The 25,806-nt window shown below is 45.6% G+C and overlaps 1 protein-coding gene across 6 annotated transcripts in view; it reads left to right on the plus strand.

The window, feature by feature from the left end:
• The window catches only part of CTNND2 (catenin delta 2), a 3,465,616-nt gene that overhangs the window by 1,581,532 nt on the left and 1,858,278 nt on the right, over positions 1 to 25,806 (plus strand). The window lies entirely within an intron of this gene.

Raw genomic sequence — 25,806 nt, forward strand, 5'->3', positions numbered from 1 at the left:
AAACTTATTGGCGTGTGCCAGATTAGGACTAGCCTCCCTGGTGCTCTTCCCTCTACCCCGCCATCTAACTGTCACCCAGCTAGCTGCTTCATTGTCCTGCAGCTCAAACGTAGCATCCCCCCCTCATCTATCCCATTGAGCGTCTGCTCAGTGAGCAGAAGACTCCTTTCCATATTGTCTATGGATCTCAGTGTTGCCAGCTGCACATTTAGATCCAGTATCTGGGCTTCTAAATGCACAACGTGCTCACATCTCACACAGCAGTATGCACCCTTGACCGGCTGTTCAAGGATTTCATACCTGCGGCAAGACGTGCACTGGATGGCATTGGCAATAGTGGAGCACATCCTAATGAGGATTGCACCAGACAGAAAAGGAGAAGCAAAAATAAAATAAAAAGTATTAATAAAATATAAGAGTAATTCAGTAATACCTCCCTTGGAAACTCCCTTAATCCAAAGTCACTGAATCACAAGTCACACACTTACCACAGTTCGCACTTACGCTCAGGTCACACTCAGCTCATTCACACTCGCTCAGGCAGAAGATTTAAAAGATTTTTTTTTCCCTTTTACCAGCACATCACCATGCTGCTCAATGCACTTCCAAAAGGAGTTGAGCCCCAACCAGCTGCCCCTTATAAACCCTTAATTATGAACTCCTACCCTTAATTAACCCCTTGTGAATATAGTAAAAGAACAGATTAATCCAGCTCACCGCACTGCCTTGCTGGTAGGATCCAAATCCTGCGCACGGATTTGACTAGGCAGTCAATCAATAGTAGAAAAAAGGGAAGAAAGTTCCAGCGCTAGGAATGGAAAATTAAAAATCCATTTTATTGTGCCAATGCATATTAAAATTCCAGCAGGTACAGCATATCAGTCGGATGACTGCAGAACAACGCGTTTCGACGCCTCAGGTCTTAATCATGTTCTGACATTAAATGCAACCAACTTCCTTATGTTGGATTCTCCCACCTCCAATAATCAGAAACAGATGTGTGAACTGCTCCAAAGGAGCTCCTGATATGGTAATGGTAGGAGAGCCAAACAGAATGGAAGGAAAAACAGTCAGTGTAGACAACATAACTAGAGTTGAGCGATACCAGCCAATACTTGAAAATATCGGATCGGAATGGATCGGCCGATCTTAAAAAAAAATATCGGTATCGCCGATTCCGATACCGGGAACCAATGCAAGTCAATGGGGCCAAAATATCGGAATTAAAAAAAACCCTTTCTTTCCTTGTAGGTTAATTCTACATGAAGAAAAACAACTAAGAATAATGTAGAATGTATTGTGGGAGGTGGAGGAGACATTAAAGCCATAGAGTTTTAGCCCAATCAAAAGGAATAGCAGGAATTAAACTTTTTTTTTAAAGACGTTAGGAGTTACAAAGATATTGACTATGTTAGCCTCATTTATATTTTGCCAGACATGTATGTCTTCTTCTTCTTTCTTCTTCTTTCTTATTCTTCTTCCCTTTTTTACCTTCTTCTTCTTCTTCTTCTTATTCCTTTTTTTACATTCTTCTTCTTCTTCCTTTTTTTACATTCTTCTACTTCCTTTTTTTACATTCTTCTTCTTCTTCCTTTTTTTACATTCTTCTTCTTATTCCTTTTTTTACATTCTTCTTCTTCTTCCTTTTTTAAATTCTTCTACTTCCTTTTTTTACATTCTTCTTCTTCTTCTTCCTTTTCTTACATTCTTCATATTCTTCTTATTCAACAATTATTATTCTACATATTCAACTTCTTCATCTTCTTCCTATTCTTCTTCATCATATTCTTGTTTGTGTCAGGCATTCCTGTAGTTGTTATCTAGAAAAGTTAGAAGTTTACACCTTCCGTTCTGCCTGTCACAAAAGATTTACAACAGGATTTGTCCGCGTTCAGTTTGGCCTGCAGCAGCAGGCCTTTTCCAGGGGCACCACGAGGAGGAACGGACTCACCCCCATACACTGCTTAGTCTTCTTCTGCTTATAAATAAGATAATATCATTTGCTCAGAGTATTAGTCTTATGCTTAATGTTCTTCTGCTTTGTTTTTTTTATGCTTCTTTGTCTTCTCTCTCTTGTTGTTCTGCATCTTGGTGGTTGTCTTCCTGTTCTTTGTCCTCTTGAACCAGCTGACGGTACTGGCACCCGGAGGGGCAGCAGAAGGAACAAGAGCCAATGGCACTACCGAGGACCAGCTGACGGTGCTGGAACCCGGTTACTAAGCAGGAGGTACCTGTGCTACAAAGCACTACTAAAGGACCAGCAGACGTTGCCGGAACTCGGATACCGAGATGGAGGCACCTAGGCCAAAGGCTCTGACGAGAACCAGCTGACGGTGCTGGAACCCGGAGGGGTAGCATAAGCTGCAAGAGCAAATGTAAATAGCGAGGACCAGCTGACAGTGCTGGCACCCGGAGGGGCAGCAGAAGGAATAAGAGCCAATGGCACAACCGAGGACCAGCTGACGGTGCTGGAACCCGGTTACTAAGCAGGAGGTACCTGTGCTACAAAGCACTACCAAGGACCAGCAGACGTTGCCGGAACTCGGATACCGAGATGGAGGCACCTAGGCCAAAGGCTCTGACGAGAACCAGCTGACGGTGCTGGAACCCGGAGGGGTAGCATAAGCTGCAAGAGCAAATGTAAATAGCGAGGACCAGCTGACAGTGCTGGCACCCGGAGGGGCAGCAGAAGGAATAAGAGCCAATGGCACAACCGAGGACCAGCTGACGGTGCTGGAACCCGGTTACTAAGCAGGAGGTACCTGTGCTACAAAGCACTACCAAGGACCAGCAGACGTTGCCGGAACTCGGATACCGAGATGGAGGCACCTAGGCCAAAGGCTCTGACGAGAACCAGCTGACGGTGCTGGAACCCGGAGGGGTATCAGAAGTTACCCCTGAAAAGCAAAGTTGGCATGCCGCAAGCTGGCCGCAGTTACCGAATCACACAGTCCTACAGGGGGTGCTTGTCCTACTGGCACTATGGAACAAGCCTTTCTTACCAGAACCCGCAGTCCACATAGGAAGCACCTAAACTGCTGGCACCCTAGCCTTGGCTAACCCAACCGCAACACGACATGGCAACTTGGGGTGGCAAACTGACATTGACACTTCCCGGAAACAGCAGGCAGAGCTGGAACCAAGCTGGGCAGGAGGGAGTACCCGTGCCAAAGTCAGTTATGAGCAGCAACTGGCGATGTTGGAGCCCAGGACAAGCACTTAGCAGGCTGAGGCCTGATGTGCTGTCAATTGGGAGGCAGCAGGACAGATTGCCATCAAAACAGCAGGGGAACAGCTGACGTTACTGAACCCCACAAACACAGGAGCTAGTGTTTTACTCTGTGAAGACGGCACTTCCGAGCAACAACTGGCTGTGTTGAAGCCCAGGGACAAGCACGGAGCAGGCTGAGGCTGCATTGAAGAAATTTTAAGATCGGTTGTAGACTACGAATTTGAACCAAGCTCCACTTAGGCCTGTGGCTTCACTGATTTTCGTATTTCCCCTGTCCTCCAACCCCGCCAGTTACAGCTCCGAAGTGGCGTCTGCACAATCCACACTTGTTCCTGTGTTACAGGTGTTCAGTCCGGTCAGTTAATCCCCTGATGTGTGTCCGGCAATGTCGCCTGCTCTGTCCACATTCCCATAATGGGAATGTGGACAGAGCAGGCGACATTGCCGGACACACATCAGGGGATTAACTGACCGGACTGAACACCTGTAACACAGGAACAAGTGTGGATTGTGCAGACGCCACTTCGGAGCTGTAACTGGCAGGGTTGGAGGACAGGGGAAATACGAAAGACAGTGGAGCCACAGGCCTAATTGGAGCACGGTTAAAAATCAGTAGTGGTACGACTGTGTAGGCAGCAGGAGACTTTGCCATCTACACAGCAGGGGATCAGCTGACGTTACTGAACCCCACTGAGACACGGGAGCAAGTATCTCTTTCCATGTGGACGGCACTTCCGAGCTACAACTGGCTGAGTTGAAGCCCAGGAAATAGGAGGGTGTAGGCAGAGGCCTACTGTCTTTGGAATGCGGAGACAGCAGGAGAGACTGCCATCTCCACAGCAGGGGAACAGCTGGCAGTGCTGAACCCCACTAACACTTGAACGAATGTGTTTGGCTCTGTGGAGACGACACTTCTGAACACCAACTGACGCTGTTGGAGCCCAGGATTAGGCGAGGAGCAGGCTGGGGCCTACTGGATTTTGGCAGGTGAAGGCAGCAGGAGACTTGCCATCTCCACAGCAGGGGAACAGCTGGCAGTGCTGAACCCCACTAACACTTGAACGAATGTGTTTGGCTCTATGGAGACGACACTTCTGAACACCAACTGACGCTGTTGGAGCCCAGGATTAGGCGTGGAGCAGGCTGGGGCCTACTGGATTTTGGCAGGTGAAGGCAGCAGGAGACTTGCCATCTCCACAGCAGGGGAACAGCTGGCAGTGCTGAAACCCACTAACACTCGAACGAATGTGTTTGGCTCTGTGGAGACGACACTTCTGAACACTAACTGACGCTGTTGGAGCCCAGGATTAGGCGAGGAGCAGGCTGGGGCCTACTGGATTTTGGCAGGTGAAGGCAGCAGGAGACTTGCCATCTCCACAGCAGGGGAACAGCTGGCAGTGCTGAACCCCACTAACACTTGAACGAATGTGTTTGGCTCTGTGGAGACGACACTTCTGAACACCAACTGACGCTGTTGGAGCCCAGGATTAGGCGTGGAGCAGGCTGGGGCCTACTGGATTTTGGCAGGTGAAGGCAGCAGGAGACTTGCCATCTCCACAGCAGGGGAACAGCTGGCAGTGCTGAAACCCACTAACACTCGAACGAATGTGTTTGGCTCTGTGGAGACGACACTTCTGAACACCAACTGACGCTGTTGGAGCCCAGGATTAGGCGAGGAGCAGGCTGGGGCCTGTTGTTTTTGGCAGGTGAAGGCAGCAGGAGACTTGCCATCTCCACAGCAGGGGAACAGCTGGCAGTGCTGAAACCCACTAACACTCGAACGAATGTGTTTGGCTCTGTGGAGACGACACTTCTGAACACCAACTGACACTGTTGGAGCCCAGGATTACGCATGCCGCATGCAGAGGCCAATGGGCAGCGGTTTTTATGGAGGTTGTGGACTACTACTGATTCTAACCATGCTCCACTTAGGCCTCTGGCTCCACTGTCTCTACTATTTACCCTGGCCTCCAACCCCGCCAGCTACATCTCTGAAGTGGCATCAGCACAATCTACACTTGTTCCTGTGTTACTGGTGCTCAGTCCCGTCAGTTGATCCCCTGATGTTTGTCCGGCAAGTTCGCCAGCTCTGTCCTCATTCCCACTACTGGTTATGGGAATGTGGACAGAGCAGGAGACCTTGCCGGACACACATCAGGGGATAAACTGATGGGACTGAGCCACAGGAACACAGGAACAAGTGTAGATTGTGCTGACGCCACTTCAGAGATGTAGATGGCGGGGTTGGAGGTCAGGGGAAATAGTAGAGACAGTGGAGCCAGAGACCTAAGTTGGGCACGGTTAAAAATCAGTAGTGGTTTGAATGTTGATGGAGCTGGTGACTTTGCCGTCCACACAGCAGGGGATCAGCTGGCATTACTGAACCCCACTAACACAGGAGCTAGTGTGTTTCTCTGTGCAGACGACACATCTGAGCGACAACTGGCTGTGTTGAAGCACAGGGATTATAGTTCAGGTGGTAGAAAAATGAACACACCAGCAGACCTGGATACAGTTGCCAACCACTAATTTAGTCTGTAAGAGGAATGGCAAAGTCTTTTGAGATCCAGGCCTTGTTCATTTTCAGAAAAGTCAGCCGGTCAACATTATCGGAAGATAGTCGCGTGCGACGGTCTGTTAGTACACCACCTGCGGCACTAAAGACACGTTCCGATAATACATTGGCAGCAGGGCAAGCCAGCACCTCCAATGCATACTGGCTAAGCTCTGGCCATGTATCCAGCTTAGAGACCCAAAACTTGAAGGGGGAAGAGCCATCTGGGAGTACAGCGACAGGGCAAGACATGTAGTCTGACACCATCTGACGGAAGCGTTGCCTCCTGCTGACTCGAGGCGTCGCTGATGGTGTAGACAATTGTGGTGGACACACAAAACTTTGCCACATTTGGGCCATAGTGGTCTTGCCTTGTGCTGCGGCGCTGCCTCTGCTCCCTCTTTGTGCAGAGTTTCCTCCACTGCCTCGACGCACAGAGCTGCTTTTTAAAGCACTAGCAACAATGCTGTCGGGTGGAATGGAAAACATTATGGACTGCACCAGTGACTCTTCGTACTCCCGCATTTTACGCTCCCGGTTCAACGTTGGTATGAGCCTTTGTACGCTGTCCCGGTAGCGAGGATCTAGGAGGGTGTACACCCAATAATCAGCCGAGACGAGAATGTGGGCGATGCGGCGGTCGTTTCTCAGGCACTGCAGCATGAAATCAACCATGTGCTGCAGACTCCCAACTGCCAAAGAACCGCTGTCCCCTGTTTGAGGCGTGACCTCGGCCTGCTCTGCATCACCCCACCCTCGCTGTACATACTGAGTAGAGGTTTGTGTACCTCCCTCCTCTGGAGAGATGTCTTCCTCCTCCATCGACTCCTCCTCATCCTCCTCACAAAGTGTCCCCTGCCTAGGCCTTTGTGAGGAAACACGTAGCGCAGACTGTCCAGAAGCAGATGGCATTTGGGACTCCTCATCCTCCACCTCTTCCGAAACCTCATCCCTTAGTGCTTGCAGTGTTTGTTGAAGCAGGCAGATAAGGGGGACAGTCATGCTGACTAGTGCATCATCTGCACTCGCCATCCGCGTGGATTCATCGAAGGCACGCAAAACGAGGCAGATGTCCTTCATAGAGGCCCACTCAATGGTGCTGAAGTGTGAACGGCGCACAGTGCGACTTGTTTGCGCCTGATGCAGCTGGTACTCCATGACTGCTGCCTGCTGCTCACACAACCGCTCCAACATATGTAACGTTGAATTCCACCGGGTGGGTAGGTCACATATGATGCGATGTTCCGGAAGGCCAAATCGTCGCTGCAGAGCAGCGAGGCGCGATCTTGCCGTGCTGGAACGTCGCAAGTGAGCGCACTCTATGCGGACCTTGTGCAACAGTGCATCAAGATCCGGATAGTCCCTCAGAAAGCTCTGCACGACCAAGTTAAGAACATGTGCCAGACATGGGATGTGTGTGAGGTTGCCTAGGCCAAGAGCTGCCACCAGATTTCGGCCATTGTCACACACTACCAAGCCCGGCTGGAGATTCGCTGGCCCAAACCACACATCGCTCTCCAGCTTGATAGCATTCCAGAGCTCCTGCGCTGTGTGGCTTCGATTCCCCAAAGAAATTAATTTGAGTACAGCCTGTTGACGTTTGGCCACGGCTGTGCTCATATCGGTCGTAACAGGCTCCTGCTCTGCTGTTTCTGAGGAACTTGAGTAGGAGGAGGAGTCTATGTGTACAGACTGGAGTCCTGCAATCCGTGGCGTTGGAAGAACACGTACAGCGCCACTCTCCAGATCCGTACCCGGCTCCACAACATTGACCCAGTGGGCAGTGAGGGAAAGGTATCGTCCCTGTCCATGGTTACTGGTCCACGCATCGGTGGTCAGTTGGACCTTGCTACTAACGGCGTTTAGTAGCGCATGTTTTATTTTGCCCTCAACATGTTTCTGCAGGGCAGGGACGGCTCGCCTGCTGAAATAAAAGTGGCTGGGCACGTTGTATTGGGGGACTGCCAATGCCATTAAGTCCCGGCAGGTGTCAGTGTCCACCATCCTGAATGACAGCATTTCAACTGCCAGAAGTTTGGCAATGCCAGCATTCAGAGACTGTGCTCGGGGATGGTTTGCCGAGTAAGGGCGCCTTTTATCCCATGCCTGTGCTACCGATGGCTGTGATGGATGGGAACGTGCTGCTATGGGTGTAATCTGACAGGGTCTCCGGACAACAGTGGCAGAGGTTCTTCCTTGGCGATCCTGTGAGGAAGCCGAACCAGCAGTGTGTGAGCTGGAGGAAGAGGCCCCAACACGAACTGAAGAGGTGGTAGGTGGTGCTGTACGTTGGCCTACGTCTTCAGGGTGTCTCTGCAACTCCAACTCGTGCTTGGTGCGCACATGTTTCCACATATTTGTGGTATTGAGGTTGCTGACATTTCTCCCTCTTTTGACTCTCTGATGACACAGCTTGCATTCGACAAAGCAAATGTCATCTGCAACTGTGTCAAAAAAGGACCACGCACTGCAACTCTTGGGAGCGCCCGGTTTGCCTTTGGAATGAGGAATGCTCCTAACGGGTGCAGAAGTGGAGGGTACAGGCAACCAAGTCTTCCCCCTCCCTCTGCCTCCTGTTTTGGCCGGTAGGGGAATCTCTTCCTCCGAGCTGCTCCCACCACCTTCCTGTTCCTCACGCCATGATGGGTCAAGGACCTCATCATCTTCCCTCCCCTCTTCAAACAGCTGCTTCTCCGGGGTTGTCTCGCCAGCACCGTACGCACCAGAAAGTGGCAACTGAGTCTCATCATCATCTGATGCGTACTGAGGTGTGCTGACCATAGGCACTGGCCCACTCGCCTCTTCAGATTCAGAGGGACAAAGAAGTTGCGCATCACTGCATACTCCCTCTTCTTCACATTCAGGAATGCTGCTTGGCTGGCCCCCTCTTTCCAAGCCAACAGATTCCGAGAACAGAAGTAGAGACTGTGATGGCTCCTGTCCATGTCTCTCTGACTGCCTGGGCACTTTGGCAGGTGGTGAAGAGACAGATGGTTGCTCTTCGGTGCTCTGACCCTGAGAGGATGCGGAAGTAATTGAAGTCGATGCGTTAGCTGCCATCCATCCGACAACGGCTTCAATTTGTTCCTCCCGCAGCAGTGGGGTACGTTGAGGTCCTACAAAGCTGCGCATAAAGGACTGTTGCCTGCTAAAACTGGGGGATGCTGATCCACTGGTGCCCGCAGCAGGCCCAGAATCCTCACGTCCTCTACCTGTAGAATCCCCACGTCCTCTCCCTGCAGAATCCCCACGTCCTCTCCCTGCTGAAACTCCACGCCCACGCCCACGCGCCTTACTCCCTGCCTTCTTCATCTTGCAAGACTGCTTAAGATAGGCAGAAAAGTACAAAGGGGGGCCTTAGTGTGCTTATTCCTGAACAGCTGGTTACAGGTACAAGAAACACTAATTTTATGAAGTGTGTGTGTGTGGACTACACTTTAATAGGAGCTGATGTGGCCTACACAAGTTCCAAATGTAGTGTTTGGTGAACTTTTTTTGTGGTTTCTTTGTTGGAAACAAACTCAAAGTATGTGAACAAAGAATTGAAACTGATAGTATCACCAACTTTTTGGAGCTATTACAATGCAGGCAGGTAACCTACAATGCAAAAGATGAGGCTCCAAAAAAATTGGGTAATACTAATCTGGCTGCGCCGGCAGGGCACAAGCCAGAAAAAAAGGCTCCTTTATCTACTCCTATATAGTGTTTGCAACCAACCAATGTTGATGGATACTGATGGATGCACACTAATAGCAGAAGAAAAAATGAGCTGCACTCAAAGACAAATATGTGTGAGGCAGTGACGCACGTTGAGCGTCCTACAACCAGACGTAGCTGCAGGACACTCTACTCAGCGTGAGCTGCACTCACACACAGTCAGAGACCTCTCAGACAGCCGTCAACAGTGCAGCTAAGTGGGCACTGGCACTGACAGGCTGCAGAAAGGCTCCGCTGTGTACTCCTATATAGTGTTTGCAACCACCGTAGATGGAGACGGATGGATGCACACTAATAGAAGAAAAAATGAGCTGCACTCAAATAAAAATATGTGTGAGGCACTGACGCACACTGAGCGTCCTACAGCCAGACATAGCTGCAGGACACACTACTCAGCGTGAGCTGCACTCACACACAGTCAGAGACCTCTCAGACAGCCGTGAACAGTGCAGCAAAGTGGACACTAGCACTGAAAGGCTGCAGAAAGGCTCCGCTGTCTACTACTAGTGTTTGCAACCAACGTATATGGATACGGATGGAAGCACACTAGATTGAAATTATGTAAAAAATGCAGCTCAAAAAATAAAAGATGTATGAGGCAGCAGTGATCACACTGGGTGGCCTACAGCCTGACGTGGCTGCAGGACCCACTCCACAGCGTGAGCTGCACTCACACAGCCCTTGCAGACAGCTGTGAACACTGCTGCTAGGGCAAAGAAGGCTACAGTGGTGGTTTATGTAGCCTGGGTAAAGCACTAGATGTTTGGTGGAATCGCTATTTCTAACTGTCCCTCACAGTCTTCTACAGCAGCCTGTCCCTAACTGAATTCACAGCAGAGTCACCAGAAATGGCGGCTGCGGTGGCTTTTATAGTGCATCATGACATCATTTCGGCAGCCAATCACAGCCATGCCAATAGTTAACATGCCTACATGCCTAACAGGATGTGCCCACACTTCGGAGGATTCCCATTGGCTTAATCAAAGCAAGCAGGCTCATAGCATGATGGGAACTTCCGATTCCGATTCCGGAATCCGATATGACAAAAGTATCGGAAGTCCGTATCGGAATTCCGATACCGCTAATATCGGCCGATACCCGATACTTGCGGTATCGGAATGCTCAACACTAAACATAACATAAATAACATGCATAATATACTTTATCTTTTTTTCTCTCTTTCTTTCCTTTCCCCTCTCTTTCTCCCTTTTCCTTTTTCCTTTTAAAAGGAGATATAAAAACTATACTACAAAAGGATATGTACAAAAAAAAAAAAAAAAAACACGCAATCAAATATATAGGTAAATGGTGGATACTGAATTTACCTATATATTTGATTGCGTGTTTTTTGTTTTTTTTTTTGTACATATCCTTTTGTAGTATAATTTATGGTACATTATTTATGGGACATGAATATGTGATATGTACTTTAAAATATGTGGTTGCAATTATTGATGTTCATATTCATCTTTTTTATTTTACATTAGGAGTTTTTATATCTCCTTTTAAAAGGAAAAAGGAAAAGGGAGAAAGAGAGGGGAAAGGAAAGAAAGAGAGAAAAAAAGATAAAGTATATTATGCATGTTATTTATGTTATGTTGTCTACACTAACTGTTTTTCCTTCCATTCTGTTTGGCTCTCCTACCATTACCATATCAGGAGCTCCTTTGGAGCAGTTCACACATCTGTTTCTGATTATTGGAGGTGGGAGAATCCAACATAAGGAAGTTGGTTGCATTTAATGTCAGAACATGATTAAGACCTGAGGCGTCGAAACGCGTTGTTCTGCAGTCATCCGACTGATATGCTGTACCTGCTGGAATTTTAATATGCATTGGCACAATAAAATGGATTTTTAATTTTCCATTCCTAGCGCTGGAACTTTCTTCCCTTGTGAATATAGTTACACCTCAAGATTTAAATGCAATATGGTTAACCCTTAAAAACACGGAAAGTAAAATAAGAGATTAACCCTGTAGAAAGAAAAAAAAGTGGATTAAAGCCCCCCAAGCCCCATAAAAATTGAACAGGTAGAAAGCACTCAGCAACCAACAATTTAGCAACTCACACAGGTATTTGTTATAGGTTTTCCAAATACCTCTTCACTGAATCACAAGTCAGGGGAATCTTATGTCATATTTTACCTTATTGTTACACTTGCGTTAGCTGAATTTCTATATAACAATTCTCAGGGTGCCTCCACTAAGTTCACACCTTTCTTTGCCAATCTGGGTTACCATCTGCGTTTCTTACCTAGGTCCCCAATTAATGCTCCGGTTCCGGCTGTAGAGGAAAGGCTGTCTGCAATTAGGCAAATTCTGGAGGATCTGTAGGAATTCCTGACCACAGCTCAAGACTGTTACAAGAGATTGGCTGATAGATTCCGTAAACCGGCACCCATGTTGGATAACCTGTCTTTCGGAGTCTATTGATAGTTTTTTTAGATTCCACTTCATATGTAGCAAGAGAGGTGCAGTTTCTTTTTAACCTTATCAATTCTCCCTCACTCATCTCTACCCAAACATGTAATTAACAACATAGACAATCGACTCCGAAAAAGAGGTTATCCAAATTGGACTCTTTGCAAGGCACAAAATGTTGTCAATAAAATTGACAGGAATACATTGATTTCGAGGTCTAATAGGTCGGCTAAAAAAGGAAAAATTTCCACTAGTATCAATTTTGTTACTGAATTTAGCCCACAATTGGATTCTATCGTTGATATTATAAAAAAATATGTTCCCATTTTACATGGTGATGCTAGGTTGTCTCAAATTTTGAATAATTCTCATTTGAGTTTTGTTGCAAAAAATGCACCATCATTAGGACGTATACTTGTTCCTAGTTTATTTACAAGCACCCAAAATAATGGGAATAACATGTGGTTAAATTATAAGGGCTTTTACAAGTGTGGATATCACCCATGCAAAACTTGCAACTATGTACAAAAAAATAAAGATTTACTTCCACTGTAACAGGTCTCTCTTATCCAATCACTATACACATGAATTGTAACACGGAAGGTCTAATTTATTTAATAGAGTACCAGAAAAAATTCCTCATAGATAACTAAGAATCCTTCAAAAATTATAATAACCCAAAGAGAGCAAAATGAAGGACAAGGATCAAAATATATAAGAATATAAAAACACAAATTTTATTATGTCACATATAAACACTACATAGAACAACACAGTAGTCTGAAGTACCAAATAGTAAGGACCGATATACAAAGAAGCATACAGGGGATGTAACCCAAATAAGGTTATATACAAAGGTATGTGCCAAAATTTAGACTGCATAAATACCTAAGTTGCCCCATAAGCATGCAAAGGGATATAAAGTGTACATCAAAAAGCATTCGTCAAAATAAACGAATAACTGTGGCATCTAATTCAAATGAAAAAAATGCTATGAGTAGAAAAATATAAATGAAATATCACTAAGACAACCTATGCCCATAGCTGCTTAAAGTAACATATCACAATATATAAAAAAAATGTTTAGCTGCAGTCATGGTGCCAATTGGGATAACTGCCTGTGAGAACACACCTCGACGCGTTTCACCGCCACAACACGCGGTTTCGTCAGGAGGTAGTGTAGCTCAGCGTCTGCGGTCTTAAATAGTGATTATCTAATTGCACATTTAATAGAATGTGTGACCTGCAAATTACAATATATGGGATGTACAATAGGCCCTTTTAAAAATAGATTTAGAAAACATCTTTTGGAAGCCATAAGCTCCACAGCCCATAATATTTCAGTGGTATCTTATCATTGCAAAATGCAGGCAGAACTAGCACTATTGTGGCTATGGGTATTAAAAAGTTTAATAAGCCCACTAGAGGAGGTGATTATAGACGCAGAGTCCTCAACCGTGAATCCTTTTGGATTTTCAAATTAAATACAAGAGTGCCCCTTGGTTTAAATAAATGACAAGATCTTATTTTGCTACATTATTGAATGATGAATACAAAAAAATGTTTCCCTCTTGTTTTTTTTTCCCTTAAGTGCTTTTTCCTAAGGTGTTATAATATGATTCTAATGAATGCATTTCACTATAAGCTATAGGTTCTCTATGATATGTATATTTGTATTTTTTTAATTCTCTTGTCCAAGTGGATTTGATTTTGTGTTCTTAAGATTTTTAATTACTGCACCTGTTTTGTCATGTGCAGTTAATCATTTAAGGTTTGGACAAAGAATCTCACTTCATACCATGGCTAAGACCGCAAGAGGTTGAAACATGGTTGTTATGGGGACCCCATCCTTCCTTTCCTTTGTTCATCTGTATTTTTTTGATACATACATTTTAATGTCTTGAATAAAAGAATTGATTTTATTGGATTACACGCTGGAGATTTTTTTTTTCCTCTTCCATTTTTCATTGTGAACCACGCCTCTGATCAAGGCACCTCCATGCGTGCTCAATCATAGAAACCTGCAGAAGACTGGTGAGCTGACTATTTTCCTTTTCCCCTTTACCTATGCCATTGAGCCTATAAAGAAAAGAACACAGTACCTACAGTAAAATACGGTGGATGTTCAAAAATGTTTTGGGGTTGTTTTGCTACCATATTGGGTGCCTTCACTGTGTGCAAGGCATTATGAAATCTGAAGATCATAGAATTTTTGGTCACAATATAGTGCCCAATGTCAGAAAGCTGGGTTTTTGTCCTAGGTGATGGGTCTTCCAGAAAGACAATGACCCCAAACTTACTTCAAGAAGCACCCGTAAACTGATGAAAACAAAGCATTGAAGTGTTCAGCAGAGTCCATATCTAAATTCCATTGAACACTTGTAGAGAGATCTTAAAATTGCTGTTGAAAGAAGACACCCTTCAAATTTAAGAGACCTGGAGTAGTTTCCAAAATAAGAGTGGTCCAAAATTCCATTTGAGAGATGTATGAAGCTTGTATACAGTTATAGGAAGCAATTCATTTAAATTATTTATTCCAAAGGGTGTGCAACCAAATATTAAATTGAGGGTGTCAACAAATTTGTGCTGCCCAGTTTTAGGTTTTGTATGAAATTATGTCCAATTTCCCTTTTTTCTCTGTCCTTTTGTGTTCTTCCATTACACACAAAGGAAATAAATATGTGTATAACAAAACATGTCATTGCAATAATTTTGTGGGGGAAATACTTCATTTTCTGGAACAATTTCAAGGGTGCCAACACTTTCAGCCATGACTGAATATGGTATCCTCTATGACATCTAATATACAGTAATAATATCTATAATAATAAATGCCCTAACCAGCTTCCGGTTGTAACAACTTCCGTCCAGTTGTAACCGGTGACGTCACCACACACACACGCACGCACGTTAACCCTCAACACACCACACCGCCTCAACACACACTCCTCTCACCTTTCACCTCCACTCATGTCCACTCACTCTTTCACTCCACATACATTCCTTTCTCTCACTCCGTTTCTCATACTCACACCGTCATCGTCGCTGCCCCGACATCTTCCTCCGCCGCCGCGATCCAGGATCCAGAGAGATTTCGCCGACGCCATCTTTTTGGATCCCGATGTCGTCCACGCCAGCGACATGTTGTTGCGGTGACGCCATCTTAAATATCGCGGGATTTCACGAAATCTAAGATGGCGTCCCGCAAGAACATGTCGGCGGCCTGGAGAACGTCTGGATCCTGGATCGCGGCGGCGGAGGAAGATGTCGGGGCAGCGACGATGACGGTGTGAGTATGAGAAACGGAGTGAGAGAAAGGAACGTATGTGGAGTGAAAGAGTGAGTGGATATGAGTGGAGGTGAAAGGTGAGAGGAGTGTGTGTTGAGGCGGTGTGGTGTGTTGAGGGTTAACATGGCGAGAGGTGTTAACGACGTCCGCCATCTTGCATTCGTGAAATTGCGTCTTTTACCTCACGCCGACTTGCTGTGCGGACGCTTGGCATTGCCTGTACCACCATGACTACTGCTGCCTTGGTCCTATGCCTGTTTACTGCCGGTGTCTAATTACTGGACCAATTTGCCTGTACTGCCATAACTACTGCTGCTTTGCTCCTCTGCCGGTGTCTAATTACAGGGCTAATTTGCCTCTACCGCCATAACTACTGCTGCCTTGCTCCTCTGCCGGTGTCTAATTACAGGGCCAATTTGCCTCTACCGCCATAACTACTGCTGCCTTTGTCCTCTGCCTGTTCACTGCCTGTGTCTAATTACAGGGCCAATTTGCCTCTACCGCCATAACTACTGCTGCCTTGCTCCTCTGCCGGTGTCTAATTACAGGGCCAATTTGCCTCTACCGCCATAACTACTGCTGCCTTGCTCCTCTGCCGGTGTCTAATTACAGGGCCAATTTGCCTCTACCGCCATAACTACTGCTGCCTTGCTCCTCTGCCGGTGTCTAACTACAGGGCCAATTTGCCACTACCACTTCACAACTACTGCTGGGCAATTACAGGGTCAATTAGTATCTGTTTACTCTACAATACTCCAGGACGCCTTCTTCACTGCCAGATAACTGCCAAATAGACTCCTTTACCTGTGCCAACATGAGTCATAACAAAAAGTATGCCAATGCCAGTGAAAGGAAAGCAGCTTTAGCACTACGACAAAAACAACGCCGTGCTAATGAGACTCCTGAGGAAAAACACCATCGCCTTGAGAAGATTAAGGCTTATAAACGCCGTCGCCTCACACACGAATCCTCTAACTCTAAATCCATAAGATTGGCTGAAGAAGCCTCTGCACGCCGTCACCGCCGACAACAGACTGCCTCTTCCTCATCATTATTATTAGACTCACAACAGGATGCTTCCACATCAGCATGTGGAACAATTTACTGCTACACTTCATCCCATATGCCATTCACTGACATAACTAATCAGCAATCTGTTTCTGCCCTATCAATACCACCATTCAATACTGATGCACAGTATGCCAATGCCAGTGAAAGGAAAGCAGCTTTAGCACTACGACAAAAACAATGTCGTGCTAATGAGACTCCTGAGGAAAAACAGCATCGACTTGACAAGATTAAGGCTTATAAACGCCGTCGTCTCACACACGAATCCCCTAACTCTAAATCTATTACATTGGCTGAAGAAGCCTCTACACGCCATCACCGCCAACAACAGACGGCTTCTTCCTCATCATCTATAATAATAAATGCCCTAAGCAGCTTCCGGTTGTAACAACTTCCGTCCAATTGTAACCGGTGACGTCACCACACACACGCACATGTTAACCCTCAGCACACCACACCGCCTCAACACACACTCCTCTCACCTTTCACCTCCACTCATGTCCACTCACTCTTTCACTCCACATACGTTCCTTTCTCTCACTCCGTTTCTCATACTCACACGTCATCGTCGCTGCCCCGACATCTTCCTCCGCCGCCGCGATCCTGGATCCAGACGTTCTCCAGGCCGCCGACATGTTCTTGCGGCGACGCCATCTTGGATTTCGTGAAATCCCGCGAGATTCAAGATGGCGTCGCCGCAAGAACATGTCGCTGGCGTGGACGACTCGGGATCCAAAAAGATGGCGTCGGCGAAATCTCGCGAGATTACGCCGACGCCATTTTGGATCCCGATGTTGTCCACGCCGGCGACATGTTCTTGTGGCGACGCCATTTTGGATCGGCGAAATCCCGCGATAGTCAAGATGGCGTCGCCGCAAGAACATGTCGCCGGCGAGGACGACGTCGGGATCCAAAATGGCGTCGGCGAAAACTCGCGAGATTTCGCCGACGCCATTTTGGATCCCGACGTCGTCCACGCCGGCGACATGTTCTTCCGGCGACGCTATCTTGACTATCGCGGGATTTCACGATACCCAAGATGGCGTCGCCGCAAGAACATGTCGCCGGCGTGGACAACGTCTGGATCCAGGATGGCGCCGGCGGAAGAAGATGTCGGGGATCGTGGAGCAGTGGCGATGACGGCGTGAGTATGAGAGACGGAGTGAGAGAAGGGGTCGTATGTGGAGTGAAAGAGTGAGTGGAGATGGTGAAAGGTGAGAGGAGTGTGTGTTGAGGAGTGTGTGTGTTGAGGGTTAACATGGCAAGAGGTGTGATGCTATCGCATCCTCCCGATGCGATAGCATCGGGCCATAATCTAGTACAGTATAAAGCTCAATGTGTGTGTATATGCGTGTATGTCCGGGATTGACATCTGCACCGTCGCCGCTACAGCCACAAAATTTTGCACAGTCACATGTCTGGACCCCAAGAGTGTCATAGGCTATGTTGTGAGGTGAAATTTTAACCCCGCGCATTCCAATTCACCAAACAATTTTGTCCCTATGTACATAATGGGGAAAAAGTGTATGTGTGTATGTTTGGGATTGGCATCTGCACCGTCGCAGGTACAGCCACAAAATTTTGCACAGTCACACGTCTGGACCCCGAGAGAGTCATAGGCTATGTTGTGAGGTGAAATTTTAACCCCGCGCGTTCCAATTCACCAAACAATTTTGCCTATTATTCTTATTATTTCTATTGTGTTATCGTCCTTCTGTAAAGCTGGAAATAACACAATTTATTACCGCGCCAACACAGACCACCCTCTGATACAGACTGCAGGGGGAGCCCAGTATCACACAGGATAGGATTAGATACACGGCTCAGCACACAGTATCACACAGAATAGTATTAGATACACGGCTCAGCAGACAGTATCACACAGAATAGGATTGGATAGACAACTCAGCACACAGTATCACACAGAATAGTATTAGATACATGGCTCAGCAGACAGTATCACACAGAATAGGATTAGATACACGGCTCAGCAGTCAGTATCACACAGGATAGGATTAGAAACACGGCTGAGCAGTCAGTATCACACAGGATAGGAATAGATACACGGCTCAGCAGACAGTATCACACAGGATAAGATTAGATACACAGCTCAGCAGACAGTATCACACAGAATAGTATTAGATACACGGCTCAGCAGACAGTATCACACAGGATAGGATTAGATACACGGCTCAGCAGTCAGTATCACACAGGATAGGATTAGATACACGGCTCAGCAGTCAGTATCACACAGGATAGGATTAGATGCACAGCTGAGCAGTCAGTAACACACATGATAGGATTAGGTACACAGCTGAGCAGACTGTATCACACAGGATAGGGTTAGATACACGGCTCAGCAGACAGTATCACACAGTATAGGATTAGATACACGGCTCAGCAGACAGTATCACACAGGATAGGATTAGATACACAGCTCAGCACACAGTATCACACAGAATAGTATTAGATACACGGCTCAGCAGACAGTATCACACAGGATAAGATTAGATACACGGCTCAGCAGTCATTATCACACAGGATAGGATTAGATGCACGGCTGAGCAGTCAGTAACACACATGATAGGATTAGGTACACAGCTGAGCAGACTGTATCACACAGGATAGGGTTAGATACACGGCTCAGCAGACGGTATCACACAGGATAGGATTAGATACACGGCTCAGCAGTCAGTATCACACAGGATAGGATTAGATACAAGATACACGGCTGAGCAGTCAGTAACACACATGATAGGATTAGGTACACGGCTCCGCAGTCAGTATCACACAGGATAGGGTTAGATACACGGCTCAGCAGATGATATCACACAGGATAGGATTAGATACATTGCTCAGCAGTCAATATCACACAGGAAAGGAATAGATACACGGCTCAGCAGTCAGTATCACACAGGATAGGATTAGGTACACGTCTCCGCAGTCAGTATCAGGATAGGGTTAGATACACGGCTCAGCAGACGGTATCACACAGGATAGGATTAGATACACTGCTCAGCAGTCAATATCACACAGGATAGGATTAGATACACAGCTCAGCACACAGTATCACACAGAATAGGAATAGATACACGGCTCAGCAGACAGTATCACACAGGACAGGATTAGATGCACGGCTGAGCAGTCAGTAACACACATGATAGGATTAGGTACATGGTTCAGCAGTCAGTATCACACAGGATAGGGTTACATACACGGCTCAGCGGACGGTATCACACAGGATAGGATTAGACACACTGCTCAGCAGTCAGTATCATACAGGATAGGATTACTGTAGATACACGGCTGAGCAGTCAGTAACACACAATAGGTTTAGATACATAGCTGAGCAGACTGTATCACACAGGAGAGAATTAGGTACACAGCTCAGTAGACATTTTCACACAGAATAGGGTTACATACACAGATACACATGTTGTTTATCAAAAGGCTCTTGAATGAGTTGAAAATAAAATACTATCAATACTTGGGTAATCGTTTAGTTAATTTGTGTTGCAAATCTGTAGTGTTGAATATATGATGTGAAATGTTTTCATGTGCAATATAATCATTAGAATTTGTTATAACTAACCACAGTTGGTTACTATGCCCAGGCAACGCCGGGCTCTTCAGCTAGTTATACATATTGTATTCATTGTTTTTACTACAAGTGCATGTTATATACGTAATCCATAAGTGTGTTTTATCATCAGATTATAAGGTTGTTCATTAGATTATTTATATTTTCTATTTGGATTTGCATCTGCTTTTTCTGGTTGTTTTTCCCGTTTATCAATTTCTTGATCAATAAAATTGTTACTATTTTTTTCACCTATATATTATACCCCATTTTTTCCGGCCTACACATGCACTCACATGAGTATTTAACCTTTACATATGGTTAAAATTCCGTAACAAGTATTCACATTGTTAACATTTGTATAATTGCATTTCTTTTGAGTTTTTTAAAGATACCAATCTAGTTCCTCTAGACTCCTGCAGTTAAAGGACCTTTGGGGCACCATTGTTACATGACCATTATATCGCCAAAGGGCCTTAACCCCTTAACGACCAGAGGTAATTTTGGTTTTGCATTTTCATTTTTTGCTCCCCTTCTTCCCAGAGCCATAACTTTTTATGGGGTTAAAATGGCCATGTGAGAGCTTGTTTTTTGTGAGTCAAGTTGTATTTGTGAACAATACCATTGGTCTTACCATGTCATGTACACGAAAATGTGAAAAAAATTCCAAGTGCGGTGAAATTGCACAAAAGTGCAATCACACATTTGTTTTTTGTTTTGCTTTTTTACTAGGTTCACTAAATGCTAAACCTAACATGCCATTATGATTTTCCAGGTCATTATCAGTTCAAAGACACCAAACATGTCTAGGTTCTCTTTTATCTAAGTGGTGAAAAAAATTCCAAACTTTGGTTAAAAAAAAAATTGTGCCATTTTCTGATACCCATAGCATCTCTATTTTTCATGATCTTGGGTTGGGTGAGGGTTTATTTTTTGCGCTCTGAGCTGACGTTTTAATTAAACCATTTTGGTGCAGATACAATCTTTTGATTGCACGTTATTGCAATTTAACCCCTTCATGACCCAGCCTATTTTGACCTTAATGACCTGGCCTTTTTTTGCATTTCTGACCAGTGTCCTTTTATGAGGTAATAACTCATATGCTTCAACGCATCCTAGCGATTCTGAGATTGTTTTTTCATGACATATTGGGCTTCATGTTAGTGGTAAATTGAGGTCGATAATTTTTGCGTTTATTTGTGAAAAAAATGGAAATTTGGTGAAAATTTTGAAAATTTCACAATTTTCAAATTTTGAATTTTTATTCTGTTAAACCAGAGAGTTATGTGACACAAAATAGTTAATAAATAACATTTCCCACATGTCTACTTTACATCAGTACAATTTTGGAAGCAATTTTTTTTGTTAGGAAGTTAAAAGGGTTAAAAGTTGACCAGCGATTTCTCATTTTTACAACAAAATTAACAAAACCATTTTTTTAGGGAACACCTCACATTTGAAGTCACTTTGAGGGGTCTATATGGCAGAAAACACCCAAAAGTGACACCATTCTAAAAACTGCACCTCTCAAGCTACTCAAAACTACATTCAAAAAGATTATTAACCCTTCAGGTACTTCACAGGGACTAAAGCAACATGGAAGGAAAAAATGGACATTTTAACTTTTGCAACAAAAAATTGATTTTAGCATCATTTTTTTCATTTTCACATGGGTAATAGGATAAAATGGATCCTAAAATTTGTTGGGCAATTTCTTCTGAGTACACCGATACCTCATATATGGTCATAAACCACTGCTTGGGCACACGGCAGGGCTCAGAAGGGAAGGAGCACCATTTGACTTTTTGAATGGAAAATATGCTGGAATATTTATCGGTTGCCATGTCGCGTTTGGAAAGTCCCTGTGTGCCTAAACATTGGAGCTCCCCCACAAGTGACCCCATTTTGGAAACTAGACCCTCCAAGGAACTAATCTAGATGCATAATGAGCACTTTGAACCCCCAGGTGCTTCACAAATTGATCCGTAGAAAAAAAAGTACTTTTTTTCACAAAAATTTTGTTTTAGCCTCAGGTTTTTCATTTTCACATGGGCACCAGGGTAAAATGGATCCTAAAATTTGTTGGGAAATTTCTCCTGAGTACACTGATACCTCATATGTGGTCATAAACCACTGTTTGGGCGCACGGCAGGGCTCAGAAGGGAAGGAGCTCCATTTGACTTTTTGAATGGAAAATATGCTGGAATATTTAGCGTTGCCATGTCGTGTTTGGAGAGTCCCTGTGTGCCTAAACATTGCAGCTCCCCAACAAGTGACCCCATTTTGGAAACTAAACCCTGCAGGGAACATATCGAGATGCATAGTGATTACTTTGAACCCCCAGGTGCTTCACAAATTGATCCTTAAAAAGAAAAAAATAAAAAAAGAAAAAAAAAGAAAAAAATATTTTTTTTCCTCAAAAATGATTTTTTAGCCCGCTATTTTTTATTTTCACAAGGCTAACAGGAGAAATTTGATGCCAAAAGTAGTTGTCCAGTTTGTCCTGAGTATGCTGGTACCCCATATATGGGGGTAAACCACTGTCTGGGTGCACGGCAGGGCTCAGAAGGGAAGGAGTGCCATTTGACTTTTTGAATGAAAAATTAGCTCCAGTCGTTAGCGGACACCATGTCATGTTTGGAGAGCCCCTGTGTGCCTAAACTTTGGAGCTCACCCACAAATGCCCCCCATTTTGGAAACTAGACCCCCCAAGGAACTTATCTAGATGCATAGTGAGCACTTTGAACCCTCAGGTGCTTCACAGAAGTTTATAACGCAGAGCCGTGAAAATAAAAATATATTTTTTCCTTAAAAAATGATTTTTCAGCCCACTAATTTTTATTTTCACAATGGTAACAGAAGAAATTGGACTCCTAAAGTTGTTGTCCAGTTTGTCCTGAGGGCTCGGTATGAAAGTATTGACTTTTTGAAATGTCGACTTGATGGAATGGTCTGCGGGCGTCATGTTACGTTTGCAGAGCCCCTGATGCGCCTAAACAGTGGAAACCCCCACAAGTGACTGCAGCATCGGCCATGGCTGGATTGTAATATTTCATCAAATTTCATTGATGAAATATTACTATTAGAGTTGAGCGACTTTTGGTTTTTTAGGGTCGCGTTTCGTTTCGTGAAACCCGACTTTTCCAAAAGTCGGGTCGAGCAAGATCGTCCGATTATAGGGGAAAAGTCGGGGTCGTCCCAAAACACGAAACCCAATGTAAGTCAATGGGGAATAAAAGTCGGCAGTGAGAGGAGGACAGGAAACACACCAACAGTGCCCATTTGAATGCCAAAAGCATCAATTCTTCTTACTTAAGCTTGTCAACCTTAATTAACTTCATAATACAAGTTACGCACTGAAAAATGGGGGTTATTTGGCTACAGACTGTGGGGGGGGAGGGCTGGCTCCAGGTTTTCATGTGCCCTGGGCGAAAGAGCGCCCCTTTAACACATACCACAACTCATCATGCTCCGATACGGCAGAGAAATAGCGGTATAGTACAATGAAAAATACCTCACTTTTTACATCTCATGACGAGGCCCATCTATTTCTCCATACAGAATCATTGGTCCCATATAATGTTTGAAACAGTATATGATGAGCTCCACATAATGCTACAGTATATTTTGGTCCCCATGGATGAAGCTCCACTGTCTTATGGGCCCAAATAATGCTCCAAACATAATGGGCCCCATTTCTAATGCTCTAGTATATAATGGGCCCTGTAAATGCTGCTCCAGTGTCTGATGTCCACCTTTGGAATGTTCCAGTGTATGGTGGGCCCCATCTATCATTCTCCAGAGTATAGTGCTCCCCAAAAATTGCTGTCCCAACATTGAAAACAATCAAATAAGTCTCCTCGCTAAGGAATCCCTGTACTTGTCTGGACTCCTCGTCGTCCCCATCTTCCATCTCACTGCACAGTATTTCAACTTTGCAAGTGCTGTGATCCTGGGCAAGCAGGGGGGGCCCACTCGTTGGCGACGGCACTGGCACAGGGCCCCTGATAGTACGGTGGTGTGTCTGATGGCGGGTGGGCCGAACCTGCACTTTCATCTGCAGCTTCCTCTTTGTCACCGTGTAAGATGGAACTGTATATGGGAAGGGTAACCTGAGTTTCATCAGGGTCAGATTCAGGTCGTGTAGCGTGCGAGGGGAATGTAGTGGTCTGGGTCAATGTACCAGCAGATTCATCGAGCAGTGGCTGGGCATCAGTGCACTTGTGTCGCCCCCAGGAGTACGGTCGCCACAGTGGCATTACCTTCTTCCTAGGGAGTGTGATGTCATGCTTGGGAGCAACGAAGGATCTCTCTAGCAGGTTAACTGATTGGGCGGTGTTATTCCCACGAGTCATGACCCTGCAAACAGTGTTCATGAAGGCAAAGTGTTTGTTTTACGTGGGCAGTATGGTTGCAAAGCTGAACCTTAAAGGAATGTCCAGAAGGGCACCACCAGGAGTGGAGCCTACGGTTAAATTCGACTCCACCTGAGAAACCTCAACCATGCCAGCTACAGAACAGATGCACACATTGCAAGCTTAATTCCGTTAACGAACGAGACTCCGTCATGCCCCGCGGTCCGAGTCCGGCTTACTAGAGGGACACGTGAGGCTCTGGCACATGAGATTGGCCAATAACTGGTGTGTCATGCCCTTACATGTCCGTGGCTGCATGTGCGCTACACTGAAAAGGCCAGCATTTGTCGCTTACAGGTGCAGATAACCCGCTGTACAACGTTATTGATGGGGATCACTGATTACAATTATTACCCGCGAACAATGATTTCCCAGTAAGTGCAGGTCAACCGCAGTTCCGGAATTAGGCCTAACCGTCATTCCTGAAAAAATGAAAAACTTACGTGTGCAAACCACAGGTGCTGTAGCTTGCTTAACAGCTCGCCAGCCGTTCTCACGCCCAGTATGGATTACACGTGATTGCACAAAGGTTAGAAAGGGTACCGTATCCCCGGATAACATGTATGGATAGCGTACACATTCAAAATATATGTCTCAGGAGGCAGGCTCAGACGGTGTCAGGCCCAGTATGGATTGCACGTGATTGCACAAAGGTTAGAAAGGGAACCGTATCCCCGGATAACATGTATGGATAGCGTACACATTCAAAATATATGTCTCAGGAGGCAGGCTCAGACGGTGTTAGGCCCAGTATGGATTGCACGTGATTGCACAAATGTTAGAAAGGGTACCGTATCCCCAGATAACATGTATGGATAGCGTACACATTCAAAATATATGTCTCAGGAGGCAGGCTCAGACGGTGTTAGGCCCAGTATGGATTGCACGTGATTGCACAAAGGTTAGAAAGGGTACCGTATCCCCAGATAACATGTATGGATAGCGTACACATTCAAAATATATGTCTCAGGAGGCAGGCTCAGACGGTGTTAGGCCCAGTATGGATTGCACGTGATTGCACAAATGTGAGAAAGGGTACCGTATCCCCAGATAACATGTATGGATAGCGTACACATTCAAAATATATGTCTCAGGAGGCAGGCTCAGACGGTGTTAGGCCCAGTATGGATTGCACGTGATTGAACAAATGTTAGAAAGGGTACCGTATCCCCAGATAACATGTATGGATAGCGTACACATTCAAAATATATGTCTCAGGAGGCAGGCTCAGACGGTGTTAGGCCCAGTATGGAATGCACGTGATTGCACAAAGGTTAGAAAGGGTACCGTATCCCCGGATAACATGTATGGATAGCGTACACATTCAAAATATATGTCTCAGGAGGCAGGCTCAGACGGTGTCAGGCACAGTATGGATTTGACGGCCCAGATTACACAGCGGAGGAGCAGGGAGAGGTAAAGATTGCAAATGCTGGGGCCCTGCCCAAGCAAAGGGGGCCCACTCGTGGGCGTCGGTACTGGCACTGGGCCCCTCATAGTACAGCGGTGTGTCTGACGGCGGGTGTGCACC

The sequence above is a fragment of the Dendrobates tinctorius genome, unplaced genomic scaffold, assembly GCF_039654945.1.
Source record: "Dendrobates tinctorius isolate UK_male_01 unplaced genomic scaffold, ASM3965494v1 ptg000100l, whole genome shotgun sequence".
NCBI lineage: Eukaryota > Metazoa > Chordata > Amphibia > Anura > Dendrobatidae > Dendrobates > Dendrobates tinctorius.